At 39.1% G+C, this 25,231-nt stretch overlaps 1 protein-coding gene and 1 long non-coding RNA gene across 4 annotated transcripts in view; one reads left to right on the top strand and one right to left on the bottom strand.

The window, feature by feature from the left end:
* Positions 1-15,651, top strand: part of LOC138740443 (uncharacterized) — a 103,229-nt gene extending 87,578 nt beyond the window's left edge. For both annotated transcript variants that reach the window (XR_011342916.1, XR_011342917.1), the window contains exon 4: positions 14,270-15,651. This is a non-coding gene — a long non-coding RNA (uncharacterized lncRNA). The remainder of the gene's footprint in view (positions 1-14,269) is intronic.
* LOC138740440 (disks large homolog 3-like) overlaps positions 1-25,231 on the bottom strand; it is a 379,720-nt gene that overhangs the window by 234,657 nt on the left and 119,832 nt on the right. The gene's annotated exons all lie outside the window — the stretch shown is intronic.

Here is a 25,231-nt window from a genome sequence, read left to right as displayed (position 1 = left end):
ATTCATGTGGTTTTAGTTTAATAGAAGTAGAAACTCAGGCCTCTACTCTAATTCAGGATTATTAAAGTAGCACATAGCGTAAAACATTGACATTGTTTTCCAAGGTATCAGATTTTCTAATATGACCATTAAAAACAGCAGTATTAATGCATTCAACGAATGACAGTTTCCCTGGTTCAGTGCAAGCACAGGCACGTTCTATAATACAACAAATGGATGGTTCTTGACCTGAAATGTAAATGCACAGTTAACCTAACAACTAGCACAATACTGTTACAGCACCAGTGATCAGAACTGGGGTTTGAATCCTGCACTGTCTATAAGGAGTTTGTACGTTCTCCCTGTGTCTGTGTGGATTTTGTCCAGATGCTCAGGTTTCCTCCCACCCTTTAAAATATACTGGGGTTGTAGGTCAATTGGGTGTAATGAGAGGCAGAGGCTCGTGGGCCGAAATGACCTGTTACCGTAGATGCTGCTTGGCCATTCTGTATTTATTTCCCATTGGAAGTTACTGGTAGTTTTCAGACCAGAGATATATTGAAGGTCTAAGAAAGATTTGGTTTTCTGGGTGAGCTGTGCAGAATCAGCATGAGGTTTTAAAGTTATACAACTGTCTGGCAAAAAAAAATAATAATTTAATTTTAACCTTTTAAATAGTAAAATTCTCAGGCAATCTGAAATGTGGATATACCGTGGGGAAAAAAAAGTTGGTTTTCAGATGAGTGAAGTTGAAGATTACTGTAGAACAGGGGTTGCCAAACTTGCTTAACGCAAGAGCCACACATGATAAACTTTCGATGTTTGAGAGTTGCAACAATTACGCGATCAAAAGCCACGGCCACAAAAACTACAGTTGTGAGCAGCAGCTCGTACGATTCCTGTCTCAGCCAACATATTTCCGTGAGTCACATATTATATGCCAAACAGTCGTATGTGGTTTGTGAACCGCGGTTTGGTCACCCCTGCTCTAGAAAGTGTAAAATAAATAATGCTGGGGTGAGATTCATGCAAGAATCTCATTGTTAGCTCCAAAGAAAGTCCTGATGAAAAGTCAATTATGGAATTTCCTGCTGGGAAATTCTTGTAGGAAGTAGCTACAATTTTGCTCTACTCCAATTAAATCTATTTTCAACCTGCTCTCTGTGGTGTGAAATAAAATTCTCAGCCAAAGTCACAAGTGGGCATTAAAAAATGTCACTTCACTGCCTATTCATCGAACGCATCAAACATTTGGAATGAAACAGCAGATGCTGTTATTGTACAAAAAAAAACAGAAATGCTGGAGAAACTCACCTAGGTCTCAAAGTGTCCATAGGAGGTAAAGAAATACTGTATAACCAGTATTTTGGACTGGAGCACTTCTTCAAGGTTTGTTAATTCAATGTAACATCAAGAAATGGCCCACAGTACTGAAGGCTTAAGGAACCAGACAGTACCCCAAATTTAACATTGAAAACTTCCAGAAGAATCAGTGTGTCTAGAAAGCTGTTAGAATCCTGGCAATGTTAAATATTGTCCCGTTATACCCATGAAAAGCAGGACAAATTGACTCTAGCAGATATCAACTGATGTTGGGTCACCAGAACTGCATTTGAACAGGGTTCAAAGTGTGGTCTTACCACTGACTTGCACAGCTAAATCATAAGATCACGCTTTTTATATTCAACATCCTGCCTGATGAATGTAAGCATGCCATATACCTCCCTGTCTGCCTGAGTTGCCTCTTTTGGGGAACTACGCTCTTGCATCTGCAGGTTTCTATTCTACAACACTCTCAAGGGCCCTGCCATTTACTGTGCAAGTCCTGCCAAATTATGTTCTGGATGAGTGTCGTCAAATTCTTGCTAAAATCCATGTAGACCACATCTACCACCCTATCTTCATTGATTTCCTTTGTTACCACCCTCAATTAGAATTCATTTAGACTCATGAGGCATGACCTTCCCTTCACAGAGCCATGCTGACTGTCCTTGAGTAGTTTGTACTTCTCCAAATGCTCATAGATCCTATACTGGTCTATAATTCCCAGGATTCTCCCCATTACCTTTTTTAAACAAGGCGACTGCATTTGATGGTTTGGGCTGGATTGGGGGGGGGGGGGGGTTGGGGGCGGCGGCTGGCTGCTTGTGGGCAAGGGCTGGGTTTGGGGGCTTCAGGGTCTCAGAGAATTCTCTTTTGACTGAAAGAAGCACTTCATTTAACTTTCTGCTAATGTATCTCTGTTTTATGTCTGAATGAAGTGAATTTTGTGTAATATTGCACTTTATAACATGATAATTGAATTTTGATGACGATCTACCAGGACCAATGCCTGAAGAGGACGCACAAAATCAGTGAACCGGTGCAGACTCGAAAGGCCAACATGGCCTGTTTCTGCTCCATAAATGGTTATATGGTTATTCCATTTTACAGTATTCATTAATAACATACACAACAATATTTGGGCTTCTCCAGGACCTCATAGCTCCAAATGCTATTATGTCCAAACATGGATCAAGAGCCTAGTTGAGAATGACTGCCTTTGACATTTAGGCAGCATTTCATTGTGAATGGTATTAAGGAGAAATGGCAAATTAAACTCAATGAGCAGAGGGAAAATACTCCAAAGGTTAGAAATGTGACTTGAATGAAGTAATCAATTATTTCAGCCCCAAAACTTTGCTCAGTGAAGTGCCCTAGGCCTAACTTTTGTACAGGCTGGATACCCCATTTCCAAAGTTCTGAAAACCAAAAAGATCCAAAAACCAAACTTTTTTTTAAGTGTTTACATGATCTCACAAGCTGGAAAAAAAAAATCACCACCTGACTTGCTCATATAGGGCTCTGATGCTCCGTTGGCACCAGTTTGGTAACAGAGCTCTGTGGTACAAAAACAAAATCTTTGCTTCTGGCCGGGAAGATGCCAGAAGGAGCTGGGTCGAAGTGTTCACCATTGGCTGCAGCCGAAGTCGGTGACAGCGACTCCATTCTCAACATCAGGGGTGGTGCTGTCCGCATCGAAGAAGTTGCCTGAGGCTCCCAGGCAGCAGCGGGGTCCGTTGTCGGTGATCAAAGGACAAAAGCCATCATTAATGAGGCAGATAACACCAGAGGAAACATTTGAAAAAGCCATCGAGGAGAATTTCTAATGTTTGGTGCTGTATTTACCTTCTTTTGTAAGCAGAGATCAAGTTTATTTTTGGTAAGCACTAAACATTATTTCATGTAAATTTTACCCTTGTGATTTCATGTCAGTGCTCAAAAAGCCTGCCATAGTTTGTGGTTGCTGTTTAACTGTTGATACAAGTATTCTGCTGTTACTGTATGGAAACAGGCCATCTCAGCCCCTCTAGTCTGCACCAATTTATGGAAACTCCTAGTTCCACCTACCCGCTCCCTGTCCATAACCCTTCAATCCCCTCCCATCCATGCACTTATCCAACCTTCCCTTAATTTTATTCCATTGTTCCAAAAACCCCTAAAAACTGGAAAACGTCTGGCCCAAGTATTTCAGATATGGGGTACTGTACTGTGTCTTACTCGTTGCACTTTGTATGAGATGTACATTGGTCTGCTCACAAAACAACCTCTGTCACCGCAGCTTGGTAACTTTGATGACAAATTTTAACTCTGGAAAAAAATGTCATCAGCAAATCAGGACAGAAATCAGAAGAAATTTCTTCACCTTGACTACATTGAATTTTCAAAATGGTTATGGAGGATCAATGGCTGAGTATATTCCAGAATGAAATCAATACATTAAAAAAAATTAAACATATGACATTGAACTCATCTGGGAGGGATGCGCTGTTGCTTGCTATTCTGGATGGTTTGTCGCCTGTGATGGCATGTTTTCCCTGGCATAAGTGCCTACTGTCTGGGACCCATGTCTGATTTGGTACTGCCTCTTGGCATCTCTGTTGGCCTTGAGCAGGTTGTACCTGGTTTTCTTATAGAGGGCTGTATGCCTCATTCTTGGTCTTTAGTAGTGTTCACCCATGTTTTCTTTTTGGGATGCAGTCATCTACACACCAACTTATGAAGCTAGTGATGGCATTAGTGTACTCATTAAGGATGGTTGCTAAGTCCTTGAATACAGACTCAAAGCAGTTGAACAGGATGACATCTGTTTGCTTAGACCATGACTTTTACCTTAGGGCTTTCCTGTCTCAGCTTCTGCTTGTAGACAGGTAGGATTAGCACTGACTGGTAAAGATAGTGGGCCTTAAGGAAGATGAAGAAGGCAAAGATATGAAAGAATTTATAAAAGAATGGATCACCAAGGTCCTGGGAATGCCAGAAATGCGGGAAAAAATGGAAATAGAAAGGGCACACAGAACATTAGCCCCGAAACCACAGTCACAACAAAAACCAAGAACCATTCCTGAGATATACGACAATAGAAAATATCTACTTCCTCAGGAGTTTGCGGAGGAGCTAGTGGAGTTGTTCAAGTGAACCGGTACGGACTTGAAGGGCCGACATGGCCTGTTTCCGTGCTGTAAACGGTTATATGGTTAACACACTTGAGGTTAGCATGGTTAAAGTCTCTGACTATGATAAATACAGATTCAGGGTGTTACATTTCATGGTTGCTGATGGAGATGAATAATTCATCTAGTGTTGAGTTCATTTTTGTCTGAGAAGACTGTGAACCATGGTTCTAAAGCACATCTGCTTGGAAAATATTCACCCTGCATTTATCAAAAAAAAAATTATTGAAGTCTGTTTATTTTTCTTGATTCATTTTCTCAAGGGCAATTGAGAATGGACAATAAATGCTGGCCTTATCATTCACTGATGTAAAATTTATGTTTAAAAAATAACCTTTCTTCCTGAGACTCTTTATACAACAAGAACCTCTAAAATTACCAGGAATTAATAAAAGTAGAACTAAACAAAATACTCTCTGGTTACTTCTTAGGAAACATTCATTTGGAATCTTGCAGCCAAGTCTTTTGTTCCTTGGGTGGTATTAACTTGTAAACCCCATATTGAAGACCATTTCTGCTACAGTGTGGCAGCAGTAAACATTTTTCTTTAACTGTGTCAAGAAATTAAGCAGATGTTCCCCATTATATGACTTCTACTTAGTTCTAGTTCACTGCAGGAGGAACCAGTGCCCACTGTCTAATGCAAGATGTTTACTGGGTTTTTTTTTGTGTTTTGTTTTCCGGGAAACAACACAGTGGAAAAAGAAACCTAGGCAGAATGAAAAGAGTTTCCTGGGCCCCTAAAGAAGCCTTTCCTTGAGTTAACAGTAACATTACTGAACTTTTACTTGCTTCTTTTTGCACTCTTTCTCAAATACTGCTCATGGTCCTCACCACTTCTACAGATACTGGGAATTACCTGCAGTCATTGTGACATCCCTTGACTTACTGCACCCAAGGGAGTGGGCTGGTTTAGAATAGGTGACATCTCCAGCAGAGACAAGAGGGATGCTACAGGCTTCAGCGTCTCATGAGTATTCATCAGAAAAGAAGAATGTTCAATGAACACAGCACTTGCCAGATGTGATGTTTCAGTTTCCAACTCCCAAATGCAACATCATCAGCATCTTCTTTGTGCAGAATTACCTGATCATTATTCAAGGCCTCAACTCCCCACCAATCTGCCTGAATGCGCCAAATTAAGTGCAGAGGCAGTAGTTATGTTAAAGGCTGGAGAATCTTGTCTTTTACATACACAGGTAGAAACAAGCATGATGCATCACCAATTAAATATATATTTAAACTTTTAACATGATTTTTATCCATACATCACCATCGATACCAGGCAATCTGGTAAAAGGGAAAGAGGCGACAGTTGGTGGAGAAGAGGTAGCGTAACAATTAAATAACTGGAGAATTCTAGTAGCCTGGACTATCAATTGAGCACTTTCGCTCTGTCCACATCAGTGACAGGTATTTCCCAGTGGCCAACCAGTTCAATTCTGCACCCCACTCCCACGCTGACATGTCTGCCTTTGGCCTCATGTACTGTCAAACCAAGACGACCCATAAATTGGAGGAGCAACATCTAATTTTCCATCTTGGCACTCTCCAGTTTCTGTTTGCCTACTCCTGTTCTCCCTCTCTTCCACATCCCTTAATCTTCTTTCCTCCAGCTCCCCTCCCCCTTACCTCTCTATTCAAAGCCATCCACGCTCTCCTTGTTTGCTGGTGTACCCTCCCTCCTTTATCCATCTATTACCTCCTGCCAGTGGGACTATGCTCCTCCTCCTGCCCTTCTCCCACATTCCCCACAATTTCATTCAGGCAACTGCTTATACTTTTTGAAGGGCTTAAACCTGAAACGTTAGTTATGCATCTTTATATTTGCTACATGAAGTGTACTGTTTGACCTGCTGAGTTTCTTCAACATTGTGCTTTTATTTCAATCACAGACTTTCGTGTTTTACACCAGACTATCAATCCTGTTATTTGCATTCAAATCCTGAGAATAACAGCTAGAATTTAGAGTCAGATTCATCGTTGGTAATAACCATAAAACTACTAGGCCATTGTTCTAAGAGTGCTAAAAGTATTCACCAGATCAAGCCCCATAGTGGAAAGGGAGATAATTAACATTTCGTGTCCAAGATCCTTCATCAGATTGTTGTTACACTAGTGTTTATCATGCTCCACTCAATCTTTTTCCCACCTCTCCTTGTCTAACCTATTTTTCACCACCTATGATCTTTGCTGCAAGACAGAGGAAGGACAGTTTCTGTAGCTAGGGTGGCCACTCTTACCAGGACTATAACTGTCAGCATGTTGTGACTGTTTGTCGTCACCACCCACGCAGCAAGTGGCTCCTGGAATGGCAGGAAGCTGTTGTTAATGAATCTTAATTGCTTGTTATGTTAAAATGCAAAAAATGCAGGTTCGCTTTTGCTTTTGTCATAATTAAATCTTGTTACTTTGCTTTTACCATGTTTTTCTGTGATTTTTTAAATCCAAAATGCACATGACAATAAACTAATCCAAACATCTTTGTGGCAGACCATTCCATATCCTTATCATTCTTTGGATTCAGACAGTTTTTTCAAACCTCACAATCAGGTTTATTAATGACAAATCTATAGCCATAGTTTTGAATTCTCTTGCAGAAAAGATCTTCAGTTCGCTATGCATTTATTAATCAGTAAATCCTCTCACTTCTTCTATTACCCGTATATGGTGTGTATGTGTGTATATATACACATATACTAGGAGCCATAGGTGATGCCGGTAGAGGACCCATGATTCGGAGCCGAACAGGAGCGTGGGTATGACAACGGCTCTGTACACGCTGATCTTTGTGTGTTTCTTTAGGTGGTTGTTTTTCCAGACTCTTTTGTGTAATCTTCCAAAGGCACTATTTGCCTTGGCAAGTCTGTTGTCTATCTCTTTGTCGATCCTTGCATCAGATGAAATAGTGCAGCCGAGGTAGGTAAACTGGTTGACCGTTTTGAGTTCTGTGTGCCCGATGGAGATGTGGGGGGGCTGGTAGTCATGGTGGGGAGCTGGCTGACTTCCAGGCCAAACATTTTGGCAATTTCCGCAAAACAGGACGTCATGCGCTGGAGAGCTGGCTCTGAATGGGCAACTAAAGCGGCATCGTCTGCAAAGAGTAGTTCATGAACAAGTTGCTCTTTTGTCTTGGTGTAAGCTTGCAGGTGCCTCAGATTGAAGAGACTGCCATCCGTGTAGTAGCTGATGTAAACAGAGTCTTCATTGTTGAGGTCTTTCATGGCTTGTTTCAGCATCATGCTGAAGAAGATAGTAAAGAGGGTTGGTGCGAGGACGCAGCCTTGCTTCACGCCGTTGTCAATGGAGAAGGGTTCGGAAATCTCATTGCTGTATCTGACCTGACCTTGTTGGTTTTTGTGCAGTTGGAGAACCATGTTGAGGAACTTGGGGGGGCATCTGAGGTGCTCTAGTATTTGCCAAAGCCCTTTCCTGCTCATGGTGTCAAAGGCTTTGGTGAGATCAACAAAGGTGATGTAGAGTCCTTTGTTTTGTTCTCTGCACTTTTCTTGGAGCTGTCTGAGGGCAAAGACCATGTCAGTAGTTCCTCTGTTTGCACGAAAGCCACACTGTGATTCTGGGAGGACATTTTCGGCAACACTAGGTATTAGTCTATTAAGGAGAATCCTAGTGAAGATTTTGCCTGCAATGGAGAGCAGCGTGATTCCCCTGTAGTTTGAGCAGTCTGATTTCTCGCCTTTGTTTTTGTTCAGGGTGATGATGATGGCATCACGAAGATCCTGAGGCAGCTTTCCTTGGTCCCAGCAGAGCATGAAAAACTCATGCAGTTTGGTATGCAGAGCTTTACCGCCAGCCTTCCAAACCTCTGGGGGGGGATTCCATCCATACCTGCTGCTTTGCCACTTTTCAGTTGTTCAATTGCCTTATATGTCTCTTCCCAGGTAAGGACCTCATCCAGCTCTAGACTCAAGGGTTGTTGAGGGAGCTGGAGCAGGGCGGATTCTTGGACTGAGTGGTTGGCACTGAAAAGAGATTGGAAGTGTTCTGACCATTGATTGAGGATGGAGATCTTGTCGCTGAGGACTTTGCCGTCTGAGCTGCGCATCAAATCCATGCTGCTGAAGACCCAACTGTGCTGGGTGGGTCACATCTCCAGAATGGAGGACCATCGCCTTCCCAAGATCGTGTTATATGGCGAGCTCTCCACTGGCCACCGAGACAGAGGTGCACCAAAGAAGAGGTACAAGGACTGCTTAAAGAAATCTCTTGGTGCCTGCCCCATTGACCACCGCCAGTGGGCTGATCTCGCCTCCAACCGTGCATCTTGGCGCCTCACGGTTCGGCGGGCTGCAACCTCCTTTGAAGAAGGCTGCAGAGCCAACCTCACTGACAAAAGACAAAGGAGGAAAAACCCAACACCCAACCCCAACCAACCAATTTTCCCTTGCAACCGTGCCTGCCTGTCCTGCATCGGACTTGTCAGTCACCAACGAGCCTGCAGCAGACGTGGACATACCCCTCCATAAATCGTCGTCCGCGAAGCCAAGCCAAAGAAAGAAATACACATATACAAACAGTATATGTGAAATATATATTTTCCATACTGTCTCTGAATGGAATGGAATAGTACATAATTTTCCAAGTGCTCCTTCACCAAAGTATTGTACAAGTTTAACATCACTATTTTGCTTTTCAATTCTATTTCTCTTTAAATAGACTAACGACACTTGGCATGTTTCTTTAAATGTATATATCTCATCCCTTTCTACCCATTCTCTCCTGCTGATCCCTTTGCTTTTTAAAACTACTTGGGTTGTTATTTTCCAAGGAGTTTGTAACAGTCTTAGTTTTACTACAAATGTGTGCCTGACATTTAACCATATTGAATTCATTTGTCAATAACATGCTTATTCTGCAAACTTCTTAAATCCACTTTCATTTTGTTGTATTCTTCCACAGCAATAAGCAAACTTCCAATTATTTATCATCCACAAATTGTGAAATTTTTTCTTCACTTCCCAGGCTCCAATCATTAATACATTTGAAAATTATAACACCATTTATCCCTCTGGAACACTGCCTTCCATCTTAACCCTATTGCCTGCTTTGTAGCTACTCTCGATATTCATTTTGCCAATTGTCCCAAAGCTCCACATGGTGTGAACTGCGTCATGAATCTTCACAGTAGTGGTTTATCAAAAGCTTTTTGAAAATCTGTAGAAATTACAATAACTTAACGAATACTGTACGTTCTTTCTGTTACTTTTTTAAATAAATCACAGTTGATCAGGCTAGTTCTTCTCTTCGTAAAGCTATCTACCACTCTACTATAGTTTAAATATCCAGATTTTTCTGTCACATTCATGATTAAATTAGTGCTATTTCACTACAACTAATTTAACTGCCCAAAGTATTTTCTGTTTGTATTTTTTCAATGTAGAAATACTCCAATATTAATTGTCTGTCAGTCCTCTGGCAGTTTTACATTTTCTAATTAATTTTTATGTATGTCTAATAGCCCTTTTGCTCTATTTTCCCTAACCTCGCTTAACACCACAACACAATCCATCCAAGATTTTATCCTCTGTGCTTGGTTGGTTTATAAATTTTCTTTTTTTAATCGTAGAGGTTGTTTTTTTTCTCTCTCCTTCCTGTGCCATGTTAACCTCATTAAATACTTGGTATGCTGAGAGGCAATTCAATCTTTTTGCCATTTCACTGTAATACTGGTGGTGTGATCTATGGCTGCAAATGCATATCTTTGGCTCACCAATTGCCTCTGGAGATAAATAATGTTGGCACAATTGACAGTGCAGGATGAAGGAATTGTGCAGCTGCTATGGCAACAAGCACTGATGTACATGATTCTATTTTCAAGTTCTGGACCATTTGCAATTCCGTGGAATTGTTGCTCTTTACCCGAATAGAATTAAATTGGAAGTAAGGGGACATAGGGTGCAAGCAAACAGTGGAATTGGTCCAGAGCAGTCAATTTGCTTTAGCAGATGTGGCACTGTCGTTTTTCTCACAGCTCTTTGGCTCACTGCAATTGTGGATTGCAACACTGCAGAAGTGAAGTGGTCTGTATTGCTGGATTTTATAATAAAAATGGTGAATTCCCTTTTCTTGGAAAACAACATACCTATGAAATGATGGGTGCAGGAATACCCTAGCACTTGAGTGATGACCTGTCATACAAACCTTTAATGAAAGCTATAATGAAATTGCACCAGTGATGGATTCGATCGTCAAGACCAGTTGCACAAATATAACCATATAACCATATAACCATTTACGGAGCGGAAACAGGCCATGTTGGCCTTTCGAGTCCGCACCGGTTCACTGAATGCATTCATTGATTTTGGAAACGTGAGTCTGTACAAGTAAACATCGTCAGGTGCATTTTTTTTTAACCAGTATTTTCCATGTTTATTTTCAGGAAGCTCCAGGCAGATGAAATGCATGAATGAAAAGTGCAAACTGGTTTATCTAGCATTTCTCCTCTGTTCCTCGTCCTCCCCTCTATTTACAGAATCTAAGTGAATTTTAATTTAAAAAAAATTTAGACATACAGCATTTTGTCCCAATTTACACCCAATTAACCTACACTCCTAGTATGTTTCGAATGGTGGGAGGAAACCAGAGCCCCGGGAAAAGTCACGCAGACACGGGGAGAATGAACCAACTCCTTACAGACAGCACAGGATTCGAAATCCAGTCCCAATCACTGGCGCTGTAAATATGTTGCACTAACTGCTATCCCAATCATGCTGACCCATTGAAATTGCCCATTGTTGGAATTCTCCACACGTTTAGCTCAGGTGGACAAAAAGTTACGCATATCATTTTAAGAAATGGTAAGAACCAGCTAAAGAACTTGAACATTTTGTGGTGGCAGGATGGGTGGGTAGATTGAAGGTATTAAGAGAAATATTAATTTCATCAAGGTGTTCAAATAAATTAAAGGAATATGTTACAAGAATAATGTAGCTCCAAGTACCAATCAAAATTGACCACTAGCATATCGCTAAGATATATTTTGAAATAACATTTAACCATACATTTATAAAGTTGAAAACAAACAAAAAGCTTTGAAAAAAAGAACAAGAAAGATGCAGATTGGATATGAGAAGATAACATCATTGATTTATAGAAAGGAAACTTTTCCTAACACATTTGCTCAAGTCTTCAAGGAAACAAATAGGATTTTCACTCAAAAATAAAGGAAAAATTCAATTTAAAAAATTGCATACTTACCTCCAGAGTCGTCGTTTACACAGGACTTTTCCTTAACACTTTTATATTGGCTTCCTGTGTTGTGGAGTTTGTCAGAAGGTGAACATTGTAATCATTAACCCAGTTCCTTATGGAGTGCCTGCGGTCAATTTAGACTGCAGTTGCTCCATAAAAATGTGTAGGGGGTCTTGGAGGAAAAATTATGGGATGGAATTTAGCAAATAAATTCTGTCAGGACATTTTTACACTGCCAGTGGAGCAGCTGTGTAAAAGTGCCTAAAGATAATGGAGAGCAGAGGGACACCAGAGGAATGACAGAAAGATTCATATTGGGACCATGGATGTTAACACTACACACAGGATACTTGGAGCTGAGAATGAAAACAATGCTTCTAATTTCGTCAAAATAGGTTGGGAACATTCTCGAACAAAAGGACCTGAATTCTCAATTGCTACTTAATGTGATAAATGCAAAGTTCTGAGATGAGATAAGGGAAATAATCAACAAGAATGTACACTGCAGATCCAAGATAATCAACATAACATAGATTGTTGTGTGGGGTAACACTTCATTTATATCTTTTTTAGACTGCAATGATGGGAAAAATCGCTGAAAAAAATTGACATAATTACTGTCTGTGTGGTCATTCACACTGAGTGCTACAGTCCCAGTGGTTGGACATGCAGCAGAGTGGATGACCGTTAACGATTTACACTGCAGACTTCCTCCAAAAAGTTGTAGGGATCCTGCAGGATAAATTGCAGTGCAGGAATTGACTCAAAATTCCTTTTTAGACTGCCTGTGTAGCGGTAAAATTCCTTGATTGTGCCGTTACATGCCTGCAGTCTAAAAACTATACAAGACTATGAATGAAGCAACAACAAAAGAAAGGGAAGATAATTGCAGCTTGAATCATAGTAGCCTGAAGCACAAACCTCCTATGTAACCGAGTAAAGGTGTACCTGGAATCTTGTCTGTAATTTTATTCATTTGTGGTTATTACACAGCTGCTGCGTTAACTTCCCATTGACAATTTTCACATTTACCTTCCTGAGCGGTTGTTCACACAGGAAGGACTTTACACGAAATACCTAAGTCGCAGTATATTCGTAGGCTGGTCGTGGGTCAACGTCGACTGTGATGTAATTCATCCGCGTCCAAAAAAGCCTCCGGACAGAAGAGCAAAATGGCTCTCGATCCACAGATCATGTTAAACTGAGTAGCGAGTATGTATAGCATTGTTCAAACGAACCTTAATTTCATGCGTTTCATGCGTGCACATTTAAAAATCCCACATTGCCGTGTTGCGAACTGAACATGTCCTCGTGCACCATCATATTTATCGTATTCATTAGCAGCCCTTTGTTGCAGACTGCCTGCAGTTCAGTTTAAAACATAGAACAGGCCCTTCAGCCCTCAATGTTGTGCTGACCCATATATCCCTTCCTTAAAAAAAGTACTAAATTGTTCCTATCCTGTAACTCTCTGTTTTTCTTTCAACCATGTATCTCTCAAATGCCCCCAATGTTTTATCTTCCACCACCATCCCTGGCAAGGCATTCCAGGCACACACAACTCTCTGTAAAAAACCTTACCCTGATGTCTTCCCTTCACTTTGTACATTTTCCCTCTGGGTTTGATGATCCTAGGAAACCGATGCTGGCTGTCCACCCTATCTATGCCTCATAATCTTGTAGAGCTCTCAACCTTCCACACTCCAAAGAGAAAAGTCCCAGCTCTGCTCACTTTGCCTCATAAGACTCGTTTCCCAATCCAGGCAAAAACATCCTGGTCAATCTCCTCTGCACCCTCTCCATAGCTTCCATATCATTCCTATAATGAGGTGACCAGAACTGCAGGCAGACCACAAAATTGTCTAGGACTGCCGCAGGAAAAATTTCTGAATTTTTACACAGCCTGCATTGTGAGAAATTTGTGAAAAATTCCTGTTACACAGCAACTGTGTAAAAACCATAATTGTATTACAATAATGATTCCAAACATTGAGGGTAGCACAGGTGCGCAGCGAGTAAAGCTGCTGCCTCGCAACTCCAGCGGCCTGAGTTCAGTCCCAACCTGGATTAAGCACAATCTCCCTGTAACCACATGGGTTTCTACAGGGGGCATCAGTTTCCTCCTAAAACCCAAAGATTTGTGGTTGTGACTGGCCACTTTAAATTGCCCTGAGAGTAATAGAATCTAGTGAAAATAGATAGGAATCTGGGACAATACGTTCCATGGAAAATGAGTGGGGAGTATGATTCATCTATGAACTGGCAGAAACTCAATGGGCCTCCTTGTCATAAGGAAATATGGATATTACCTGAAATGGAACAGTAAAGGACAATCAAATTTAAATCTTATGGCAGATGAGCAGAAGAGAATAAAACATATGAAATTGCTTATTCTGGTAAGTAGCTAGATTGGAAAGATAAATTTAATAAATATTCAGCAGTGAAAAGTATAGTTCAATTTTTTAGTTTTAGCTGTCAAAAATATGAAAAAAGATAACTTTAGAAAAGGAATATTGTTAATATTGTGCATGGAATAGATTTCTGTTGGAGGCTGTGAGATACAAAATATTTTTTTTATTCTAAAGATGAATTGGATGAATGAAAAAGACCGCAGTCAATGAAGAGGCTAGCCCTATTTTAATGTGACTTAAATATTGAAATGGGAAGTGCTCCTATGCACATGAATGACATTAACATCTGACAATTTTAATGACTGGACTCTGTGATCATGCTGTCTGTCATTCAACCAACTAAAGTGATCAAGGATTTGCTAAAGCTATTGGCCAGTAGCACTAACTTCTACTGTGATGAAATGCTCTGAGAGGCTGATCAAGGCCAGAATTAACACGTACCAAGGCGAAGATCTGGACCCACTGCAATTTGCCTATCGTCACAATCGCTCCACAGCTGATGCAGTATTGCAGGCTCTCCACTCAGCTCTAGATCATCTCGAAAACAGCAACTCATACATTCGGCTGCTCTTCATCGACTACAGCTCGGCCTTCAATACCATTATTCCCTCAGTGCTGGTCAAGAAGCTACAAACTCTAGGCCTCTGTACCCCACTCTGCACTGGATCCTTGAATTTCTCATCAGAATTGGAAACAACGTCTCCCCCTCACTGATGATCAACAGTGCATAGGCCACTGCTCTACTCATTATACACCCATGAGTGTGTGGCCAGGCACAATTCCAATGCTATCTATTAGTTTGCCAAAGACACCACAGTTGTCGGCAGAATCACAAACAGCATTGAGGAACCGTACAGGAGAGAGATAGATCAGCTCATTGAATGGTGTAATGACAACAACCTTGTGCTCAATGTCAGCAAAACCTAGGAGATGACTGTGAACTTCAGGAGAAAGTCAGGGGAACACAACCCAGTCCTCATCAAGGGCTCAGTAGTGGAGAGGGTCAAGAACTTCAACTTCCTGAGTGTCAACATCTCTGAGGATCTGTCCTGGAGCCTCCATGTTGATGGAATCATAAAGAAGGCTTGCCAGCGGCTATACTTTGTGAGGTGACTCTCATAAACCTCTACAGGTGTACCACGGAGAGCATTCTGGCTGGTTGCATGACTGTCTGGTATGGAGATGCCAACTCGCAGGACAAAAATAAATTCCAGAGGGTTACTAACTTGGCCTGTGACATTATTAAAAAAGCAGCCTCTATCCTCAAAGACCCCCACCATCCAGGCCATGCCCTCTTCACTCTGCTACCATCAGGAGAAAGGTACAGGAGCCTAAAGATGGCACAAGGACAGCTTTTTCCCCACTATGATTTTATTCTTGAATAATCAATGAACCAAAGACAACGCCTTATTTTCAAGCAATATTTATAGTAAGTGTTGTAAGATGGTTTATAATATGAATGTTTGCACTATGATGTTGCCACAAAACACCAAATATCATGACTTGTTCATGACAATAAATTCTGGTTATTAAAATCTATACTGGTTGAAGGAACAGGATAGCACAATTGATCCTAATTTTTTTCAGTGGTGCTTCATAAACGTGATATTTCTTTTATTGTAATAAAGAAACTTTTTTTTAAAATGACTACACTTTATTAGCTAAAGAACTCACTCTGGACAGTATGGAGGCATCTGTCTTGAAATCTATCTGATCTGCCACAAACTAGTCTCTGACTCCCACTAGTGGTCAGGAGGAGCACTAACACACTATCTTTACAAACCAACCCAGGTTCAAAGTCTACTGTGGAAATAATAATTTTAATTATTATTTTAACCTTATCTTAGCTTCAAAATACTTTACAGGAAATTACTAAACTCATGATGGTTGTAGTAATTTACAATAATTTTCAGTGTTAACTGTTTTCTTACTTGAATCTATTATTATTCTATTAAAATTGTAATACACTTTCTATTCATGGTTAATTTTGTTTGAAACCCTGAAGGGAGTGCTACCCATAATCCTTCAGTATCAATATATACCATACCTCTTGGATGTTGATTTATGAGTGTTACTAGAAATAAACACATTAGATGCTGAGATAACCTCATGAACTATAGGGCAAAATTTAAATATATCAGCAAAATCATCCAGACATGTACCATCCTTCATATGTATGGTAATGAATATTATTGTTTGCAACGTACTTAGTTGGACTTCGAAGGGAGAGAAGTTGCTTATTTTTAATATCATTTACAATAGCCAGTCCTTGAATCAAATGTACATTAAATACCTCAGGTGAAATGACAAATCTATTCAACTAATCTATTTTAACTTAAGAATTAACGTGCTAATACACTTTAAACAGGTATATTTTAAAAGGACTAGAGGTAGGCCATAGAAAAATAAAATCCTTGTTTTTTTCAAATATGCATATGTAGTGAAAACAAAAGTAACACAAAAATGATCATTTTGGAATATTGATCTAATTTTGTTAAATGCAATTTCAGAAATTTAATAAATAAAAAAGGTGATATAGAATATTAACAGGAATAAAGAATTGCAGTTATGAAAAGAAATAACATTTAGACCTTTTATTCATTAAATATTAGGTGGTTAAGGGATGATTTCATTGTGCTCTTTAACATTGTGAACAGGCATGTAATCGTGCATAATAATAAATTGTTTCCATAGCTGGTAAAAAAAATTATGAGTAAGTAACCTTTTAAGCAAATAATAAAGGCCTGAAAGGAAAGGTTACAAAGAATGTTTACACACGTTAGTTTCTTCATCACAAAATGTTGTTCAAGCAGAATCTATAAATCTATTTGTCCTTTTGAGTTATCCAGAGATTATAAAAGCTCAATTTAATTGCACACTATTTCCTTTTTTTCCCCAAGAGTGGTTAATTTTTTAATATTAAAAATTATGATTATAATTTATGAACATATTTATTGTGTATTTTTCTATTTTCAATATATTGTTGATAAAGGTATCTCCAATTTCCTGTGAATAATCTTGCTTGATAAAAAGAGGAAGCACAGATGAACAAGTCAGATGAAGGGATGTGTTTCTTCAGTACCTATCTGCCATATTCTGTATTTGTAAGTTGCACAGTGTAGGAGCATCAATTAACAGAAGAATACTGATGTTATCATTGCCATCTGATTTTTATTGTTAATATGAATATTATTAATGGAAAATGGCATAGGAACAACTAACATTTGACCCTCAACAACAGAGGCATCAGCCCATTACTTAGAGGGGAGAGACATAGGTGAGTGCAGAGGCTCTCTGCTGGAGAGAATTCCATAGGACAAGTAGTATTAGTGGGAGAGAGAAAATGGAGGAGTTACAGAGGGGCCTTATTGTTTAAGTTTCACACTTTATCTAAAGTATTTGTGGGTTCAAATCCCTCTCCCAAGTTAAATTGACACTTCATTTCAGCACTGAAGGAGTTTTTGTTACAGACACTTATTCTTCAGTTGTGTACCAATACCCTGAATGTAAAATATCCCAATGGGAACAATTTTAAAAAAAGCAAGGTGATTCTCTTCATCTTCGGGCATCAATCAAAATAACTAATGCAGACACCTGGTTATTTACCAAATGCAGTTTGTCCAATAGGTTTGTTTTCTGCATTACAACGGTGACGACTCTTGAAATATTAATTCGCTGTGATGCATGCTGAGACATTCTCTAGACATCAAAATGCCTTATAAATGGAAGCTCTATCTTTCTGTAAAAATCCATTTTATTGTTACTTAAAACGTTAAGTATCTATTCAGTGAAGATTGCACAAGCGTAGTGAGTAAATATTTGCCACATAACAAAATAGTTTCAAAAAACTTGAAAGTATTGATATGATTCAAATATAAATGGTGCCAATGTTAATTGCATAATAGTCAAATATGAAAATCAGAGAAGATTAAACAGACTGCCCTAGAGTTTACAAAGGGAGTATAACTGGTGCTCTAACAAATTTACTGCTGTGAGACCTTTCTGCAAAAGAGAAGGATCATGCAAAATTGAAGAAAAACCTTACATTTAAGGATTGTTCCAGTAAAATCAGAGAAACATATTTAACTTAGGCTGAGGTGTAAACATGAAAATAAATGTTGTCAATATTCATCAAATCAGGTAACATCTGTGGAAAGATGAAGAGTTAATATTTTGCTAATGAATTTTCAAAGTGGAATGGGACACTCAACAATACATGTTAGTAGGGATGAATTTCTAAACCACTCTTTCTTCTCTAGGCTATAAAGGTAAGTTATTATTATTAATAAATACATGACATCCTACAAATGCTTTAAGTTTTGATTTCAATATTTTGCAAGAACTAGGCAGAGAATTTATAGTTTCTGGTTGCTGAATCTGTCACCCACTTATGATTTAAAGAATTCTTTGCTGCTGTATGCAGAGTAGAACTGCTGTTCATCATCTACTAACCTGTGGTTGAATCTGAATAAATTACTTCTTCATCACTCATCTATATTGTGTTTCATCTAGCTCTTCTCTAGGGAAAAAGATTAGGCTGAGTCCACATGGCACGGCTACTGCTGTCTTTCAGAGTTATTGTCTTCTAATTCACTGCCAAGATCTTATTACATTCGTGTGAAGTCTCGTTACTTTATAGACACTCAATCACAATGTTTAAGTTTCAGTTTTAAATCCTTTATGGTGACATCTATTCACTATGAGAAACTCATGTCACTCTCTTACAATATGCATGGATTTTATGTCAAGGATTTCATACTTAACTGAATGATGCACATTAAACATTTTAAACATATTCAATTACATAGTTAAAATGGGTCATCAGGTACTGCAGATGTTAGAATTTTGAATAAACAAAGAATTTTTGGAGAAACTCAAGGGGCTCAGACCGGAAAAGTTGATTGACTATTTCTACCCATTTTTGTCTGACCTGCTGAGTTCTGCCAGCAATTCTTTGTTTTATAAAGTGGCATTTATTGATTATCCCAAATTGTTCATAAAGGATTTGTGACCTTTCTTTTGAATCACAGCAGTTCATATGGTGAAGATTCTCCTGAAGTTTGTGCAGGATTATAAAACATATATAGAAGAACAGCAGAACAAATCCAAACTAGGGTGCTATATGAGTTGAAAGGAGACTAGAGGCTACGGCCCACCAATTCAACAGCACTGCTTAGTGGGTATTAAGAACTTGGGAAGTTCTGCTTAATATGCCATGGCCAATTTTTACAGTGCATCCATAGATAATGCTACAAAATTTGACATGCGATAAGCAAACAGATATTTGGCTGGTAGATGGCATGCTATTCAAGAAGATGATGAGGTGAGGGTGTGAACATCTTGTGACGCAGTTTCATTCACCCAGAAAAGTGGTCTATGTTCCATAATTGTTGTGACTTTCACCTTTTAGGCCACAGAAAGGCTCTGGGAGATCTTGTGGTGCACTATCCACATTGTACATCTAACTTGCTCTAGCCATCATAATATTTAAGCAGCTGATCTTGTTAAGTTTCTGGTTACTAGTGATCCCTACTAATGGCTGATTAGGCAATTGTTAAGCCATTTAAGCTTTAAAGAGAAGTTGACAGACTCCTCTTGGAGAAGGTTGTTGTCTGATGTTTAACTGGCATGAATGCTATTTGTTCAATTATCAGCAAAGCCTGGATGATTTCTAGAGAATTGATAGCTTCATTATGAAATGAACAGCCAGTTGAGCTGAGCACAATAGCAATCATTAACAAACTGTATGACAAATCATCTTATAATAAGGCTTTCTTGAAAAGTCAAAGGTTGTTGGGCTGAGAAATTGCCCTGAGGAACTCTGGCTGCCATTCCTGAGGATTGAGATGAACGATCTCCTATACCGCATCTGTCTTCAGAGGGCTTTCCTGATTCTCCATGAGATTGGTCTAACTGGTTCATGGTTCCATTGTTGGATTAATGCTAACAATTATGTTATTTGTATCCCCTTGATTTCGGTACTCATAATTAGACCAAGGTTTTGATGAAGTCAGGCATCATTATCTTGGTAGGCCTCAGCTAAGGATAAGTGCATCTAGGAAAAGAGAATAAAAGCTGCCTGATAGCATTCTTGCTAAATCTTTCAATTGCTTTATTGTCAAATGAGAATGTGTGTGAGAAAGTTAATTGACCAACCTGATTTGTTCTGCTTTTTCTTAAATGGACAGGTCACACTGGTAAATTGGCAATATTGTATTCAAAGTGAAGCATCTTAACTAGAACCACACCTAGTTCTGGAGCATAGATTTTTAGCTCCAAGGCTAAGATATTGTTATGACACAGTGCAGCACTCACTGCTTTTCTAGATCACAGGGAATGAGTCAAATTGACTAAAGAGTATTTAATGATAGATTAATCAGGAGCTAATCCTCCTTAAAGTATCTGCTATCATATTGTACCTTAAATGATCATATCTGCTTCCATCACTACTCCTGGAAGCTTGTTCCATGCCATCTACTGCTCTCTGTGCAAAAGATTTAGCTGAAATGTTTCCTTTATGTCATTTAAATAAAAACACGCTGGAGAAACTCAACTAGTCAAATGGTGTACAATGTCATTCTCTTTTTACAGTTCAAGTCAAGTTTGAGTTCGTGTTTATTGTCACATATGCCAAGATACAGTGCCTGCTTCGCCAGATTAACTGCTTCTCCAAGCATGCATTTACATAGTTCACAATGAACCAAGACTGGTCAAGTGGCATAAAAGTGATGGAAGAATAAAGGAGGTGCCAGGTCACAAGCTCACAGGTTGTGATGAATAAAGTTCAAATATTATTGAGGGCCAAAAAGGTCTTGTGGATACCTCATTTTAAAAAGGTAAATCTGCTTTTGATCTACCCCAAAATACAAAAGATTAAGATTGCTTAATGAAGGTTTTTCTTTGTAGGACAGCGCTTTATTTCTATGGGTGGAGTGAGTGCAGTTGTTAATTTCAGTACGTTTCAGCTCCTGCTTGTGCAGGAGTGCCAAAAATGTCTGCACCAGCTGCATTTGCAGAAATGGTCTCCTAGACCACAACTACCTTATTTATCCTCAGCTCCACAAGAAAGCAGCCGATCTATAGAAATGATTTGATCAGTTCACTTAGGAAAGTGTGGGCAGTTTGTAATTTGCAACATGATTATTTTATTTGGATAATTCTAAATGCAAGCAGTTTAATTTATTGTGGTATAAAGGTAATCTAAAGCATAAGGAATTTAGTTTTAGTGCATATCATGTGCATAATAGGCCTCCCTTGTTGGATATCCACATAAGGTTCAATTGGTCAAACAGAAAGTAGATGTGAGAGCTCAAATTGTTTTCGTTCCCTCACCCTGGGATAGCTTCAGTCAGCTATTGAATTATTTTATATCAGTTAAGTGAGCACAGACCACAATTAGAGTCAGAGATCATAAAGAACCATACAGCTTGGTGAGGTTACTTATCAAATCATAAGGGAGTTCAATTTGAATTGTTTGGCCAATTTTCTAATATGCCACTCAATTAACTATCAACTTGTCTCACTTTTGAGTGAGAATGCTTTTCAGCTGACACTTCTATGAAGTACTGATGAAGATTTGCATTACCCAAGATGCTGTCTTTCAAATGAGTTGTCAAATCCAGAACCTGACTAAAGACTGTCCAGATGGATATATACACAGTGATATCTACTTACTCATCACCACACAGGAGACTATTCAGCCCATTTGGTCCACGTCTGCCGCGAGGGGAGCAATCCCTTTCATTCCATTTTCCTTCTCCTTAATTTCCTTCTACTTCTATAAACTATTCTCTCTCACACATGCCAAATATCTCCCATTTGAATCTTTTCACCATCAACCAATGAAAAGCCAGTGGTTCATTTGGAAGCGGGAGGAAACTGAAACAAACCCTCACAATCACAGAGAACAGTCAAGATTGAAGTCGGGTCCCTAAAGTCGTGAAGCAGCATAACTGCTGTGCCACTGTTCTTCCATATTTACAAACGAGGTACATAATGATTAACAGGTAGATTTTCCAATAAATCAACCAACCTCTATTCTTCAACCAAAACTATCAAATATTGTGTGTGTGCGTGTGACATACACAACAATTAGGTCATTTATTTCAAGTGCTATGGGTAAACTTGTTGCTATGATTTACTAAAATACATGTAACTACATTGTATACTTTACACCTCCATTTTTATTTTGCAAAGAACTTCTATTCCTCTGAAGATCCTTACATTATAAAAATAATAAAATTTATTGTTGCTACCAGCACTTTTAACCCTGCAATTATGAGGGGCATAGATAGGGTAAATGCAAACAAGCTTTTTTCAGTGAGGTTGGGTGAGACAAGTACAAGAGGACATGAATTAAAGGTGAAAGGTGAAAGGTTTAAGGGTAACTTCTTCACTCAGAGGGTGTGAGAGTGTGGAATGAACTGCCAGTGGAAAACGATTGAAGCAGGATCAATTTCAACATTTAAGAGAAATTTGGAATGGCAACATGGGTGGGAGGGGTAGAGGGCTATGGTCCAGGTACAGGTTGATGGAATTAGGTAGATTAATAGTTCAGCACAGACTAGATGGGCTGAAGAGTCTGTATGTGCACAGTTGTGTCGTATGGGTTTAATTGAGTCCACAATTTTGAAGTCCTCATTTAATGTCATAGGTAATGGCATAAAAGGGATAAAAGGTTGCCTTCAATTTTAGATGCTAAATGTATGATATAGTTACATAAATCATTAAATTTTATTTTTGAAATTAAAGAATACCAAACCATGGCTCAATATACATTCACCATTGCTGCATATCGCATATTTAGCTCATTTTTTAAATTTCCATTTCATTACAGAAGTCTCTTCACAACAAGGTATGGACAAGAAGCTTGGGGCTAACACAACAGAACATACTCTGTGAAAAGGTGCTGGGAGCGGATTCAGTGGTAAATGTTACAAGATAATTGGATGAACAGTTCATATTGAAAGTTGGTTGAGCTGCAGTGAAGGAGCAAGGAGTAGGACACATTGGATAGGTCTTTGAAAGAGTCGGGAGAGGCACAATAATGGGTGAATGGATTCCTGTGCTGTATGATTCGTAAACATAGCACTAAAGCAAGTTTATTCAGAAACCTATCTGGAAAGATGGGAGAAATTCATTTTTGGCTACTGATGTGAGTGGAAGCTTTAGTGTCAGCCAATGGTTTAAGTCACCTCCCCTTACTGTGTTCCTAAGGAACTGAATGATTAGACTTTAGTAGAACCAGCAAGGTTTTCTCAGATGCTAAAGGTGATTTTTCCTCCCCCCCCCCCTACATTGTGTTTATTAAAAATGTGATAGGTATTCTTCAGATGGGGCTCCATTTTCCGTATATTTAAAATGTCATGACTTGCTTATCAAGGAACTTTGCAAGCTCTGAAATCATTTACAGCCACTTGATTCATATATATCTTTAAATATAAACAATTTTCAAAATAACTTCACCCTTAAACTGATTGCTCAGTGACCTAAAATAAAAGCAGAAAATGTTGGAAAAGCAGATGAAGAGTCAAAATTAACATTTCAGGTCAATGATCTTTCATAAGAATTAGGAATTCAAACTCTAATCAGTGAAGAACCTCATCTCAGGTTATTTTGTTTTGCATTTACCTCAGTGCTGTTTTAGGAGCAGGTCATCTCCAATCCACTGAAGAGAGAGCTAATTATGTTCTGTGCACAGGGCAGTTTAGCCAGCACAGAGTTAATGCTTTATAATAGCAGTCTCCATTTTGGATCTGGCAGGGTCAGCTATGAGAAAGCCTTCAATGAGTTAAGGTTTGGTTTTTGGTGTAAGATGTGCTCAGCAGTGATGTCATACACATCACAGATGAACGACTCCACATCTCACATCAAAGCTATGTCGTCTTTTCTTTTTAAGGAACTCAGGATACTGCATAGTTTTTTTTAAAGTGGGGTGTGATGGAAATGCACAGGACGATTTCCAACAAAGGTCAAGTTATTGTCAGTGTGTTGAATAGCCAAGTGTGATATCATTGAACTGTAAGCAGTAGCAGCTCTCATTTCCAGAACGTTGATTATCCATTGCTTCATTCCCCATTCCCTGCTGGATGGTGCAGCCCTGCACAAACACTTTATTTGATGTAAGTCTAATATAATCAGCAGTATTGGTTGTTTGGGGGAGGGGCACTGGAACAACACACAAAGCCTATAATCCATTCCGATAAAAATAGTGGGACATCAGATATATTATAAACACCAATAAAACATATCCAATTTTTTAAAAAACTGAAATCATTGCAAAAAGCAAAATCCTTCCCAGAATTATTCTGCAATGAATTCAACAGGCTACACACACACACACACATATATGTAGACACACATACCCACACAGCAACATGTTTTGAATAAAAACCAATGTTATCTTAGCATCAGTCCCAATGAAACCCTTTTGTAGGCATTTGCTGTTCATAGCAATGTGAATGATTTTTCAGTCTCCATTTTATTTTAGGTTCCATAGAGTTAACCATATCTTGTTTTTCTACTGATTAGGATTAGATTATGAAATAAATTAGCTGGCTTCAATTTTTTTTCTGATATAACGCTGGTCCAGACTGATGGATTGTATGAAAGTGGCAAACGAGAAAACAAAAAACAAAATACAGATGAAGGCAAAAGTCCTTGATTTACATTCAGAAACTGCATACATTGCAGCACCTATACACTATAGAACCAACCTAATCATTTACAGTAAACAATTAATGGCACTGAAATGGGATATACCTATTGAAGACATTTATCACAGATTGTATCATAAAAATCATTCAAGCAGATAAATGCACCAACCCCTACCTAGTGCTGCAGTAGACAGCAGCACTCAGTGTACATATCTCAAAAAGGTTTGAATGAACATAATATCACTTTCCATACCTGTTCATACCAGTCACGTGTAGAACAAGTACACTCCGGCCACCATCCCCCACTGTTGCCATTCACCTTAGGTACGCTCTTATTTTGGCTTTTAATCGGCCCGCTATCACGGGAGGTTGGGATGAGCTTGGCTTTATTCCTGCCGGCAGCCCCTGATGAAGATGGCAGTGTCTGGGAACTGAAGCCACCATATCCGTACGGTTCGTGCTGCCATTCACTGTAATTCTG

Source organism: Narcine bancroftii, chromosome 8, assembly GCF_036971445.1.
Source record: "Narcine bancroftii isolate sNarBan1 chromosome 8, sNarBan1.hap1, whole genome shotgun sequence".
NCBI classification, from domain to species: Eukaryota; Metazoa; Chordata; class Chondrichthyes; order Torpediniformes; family Narcinidae; genus Narcine; species Narcine bancroftii.
This window is presented reverse-complemented; position numbering and strand designations above follow the sequence as displayed.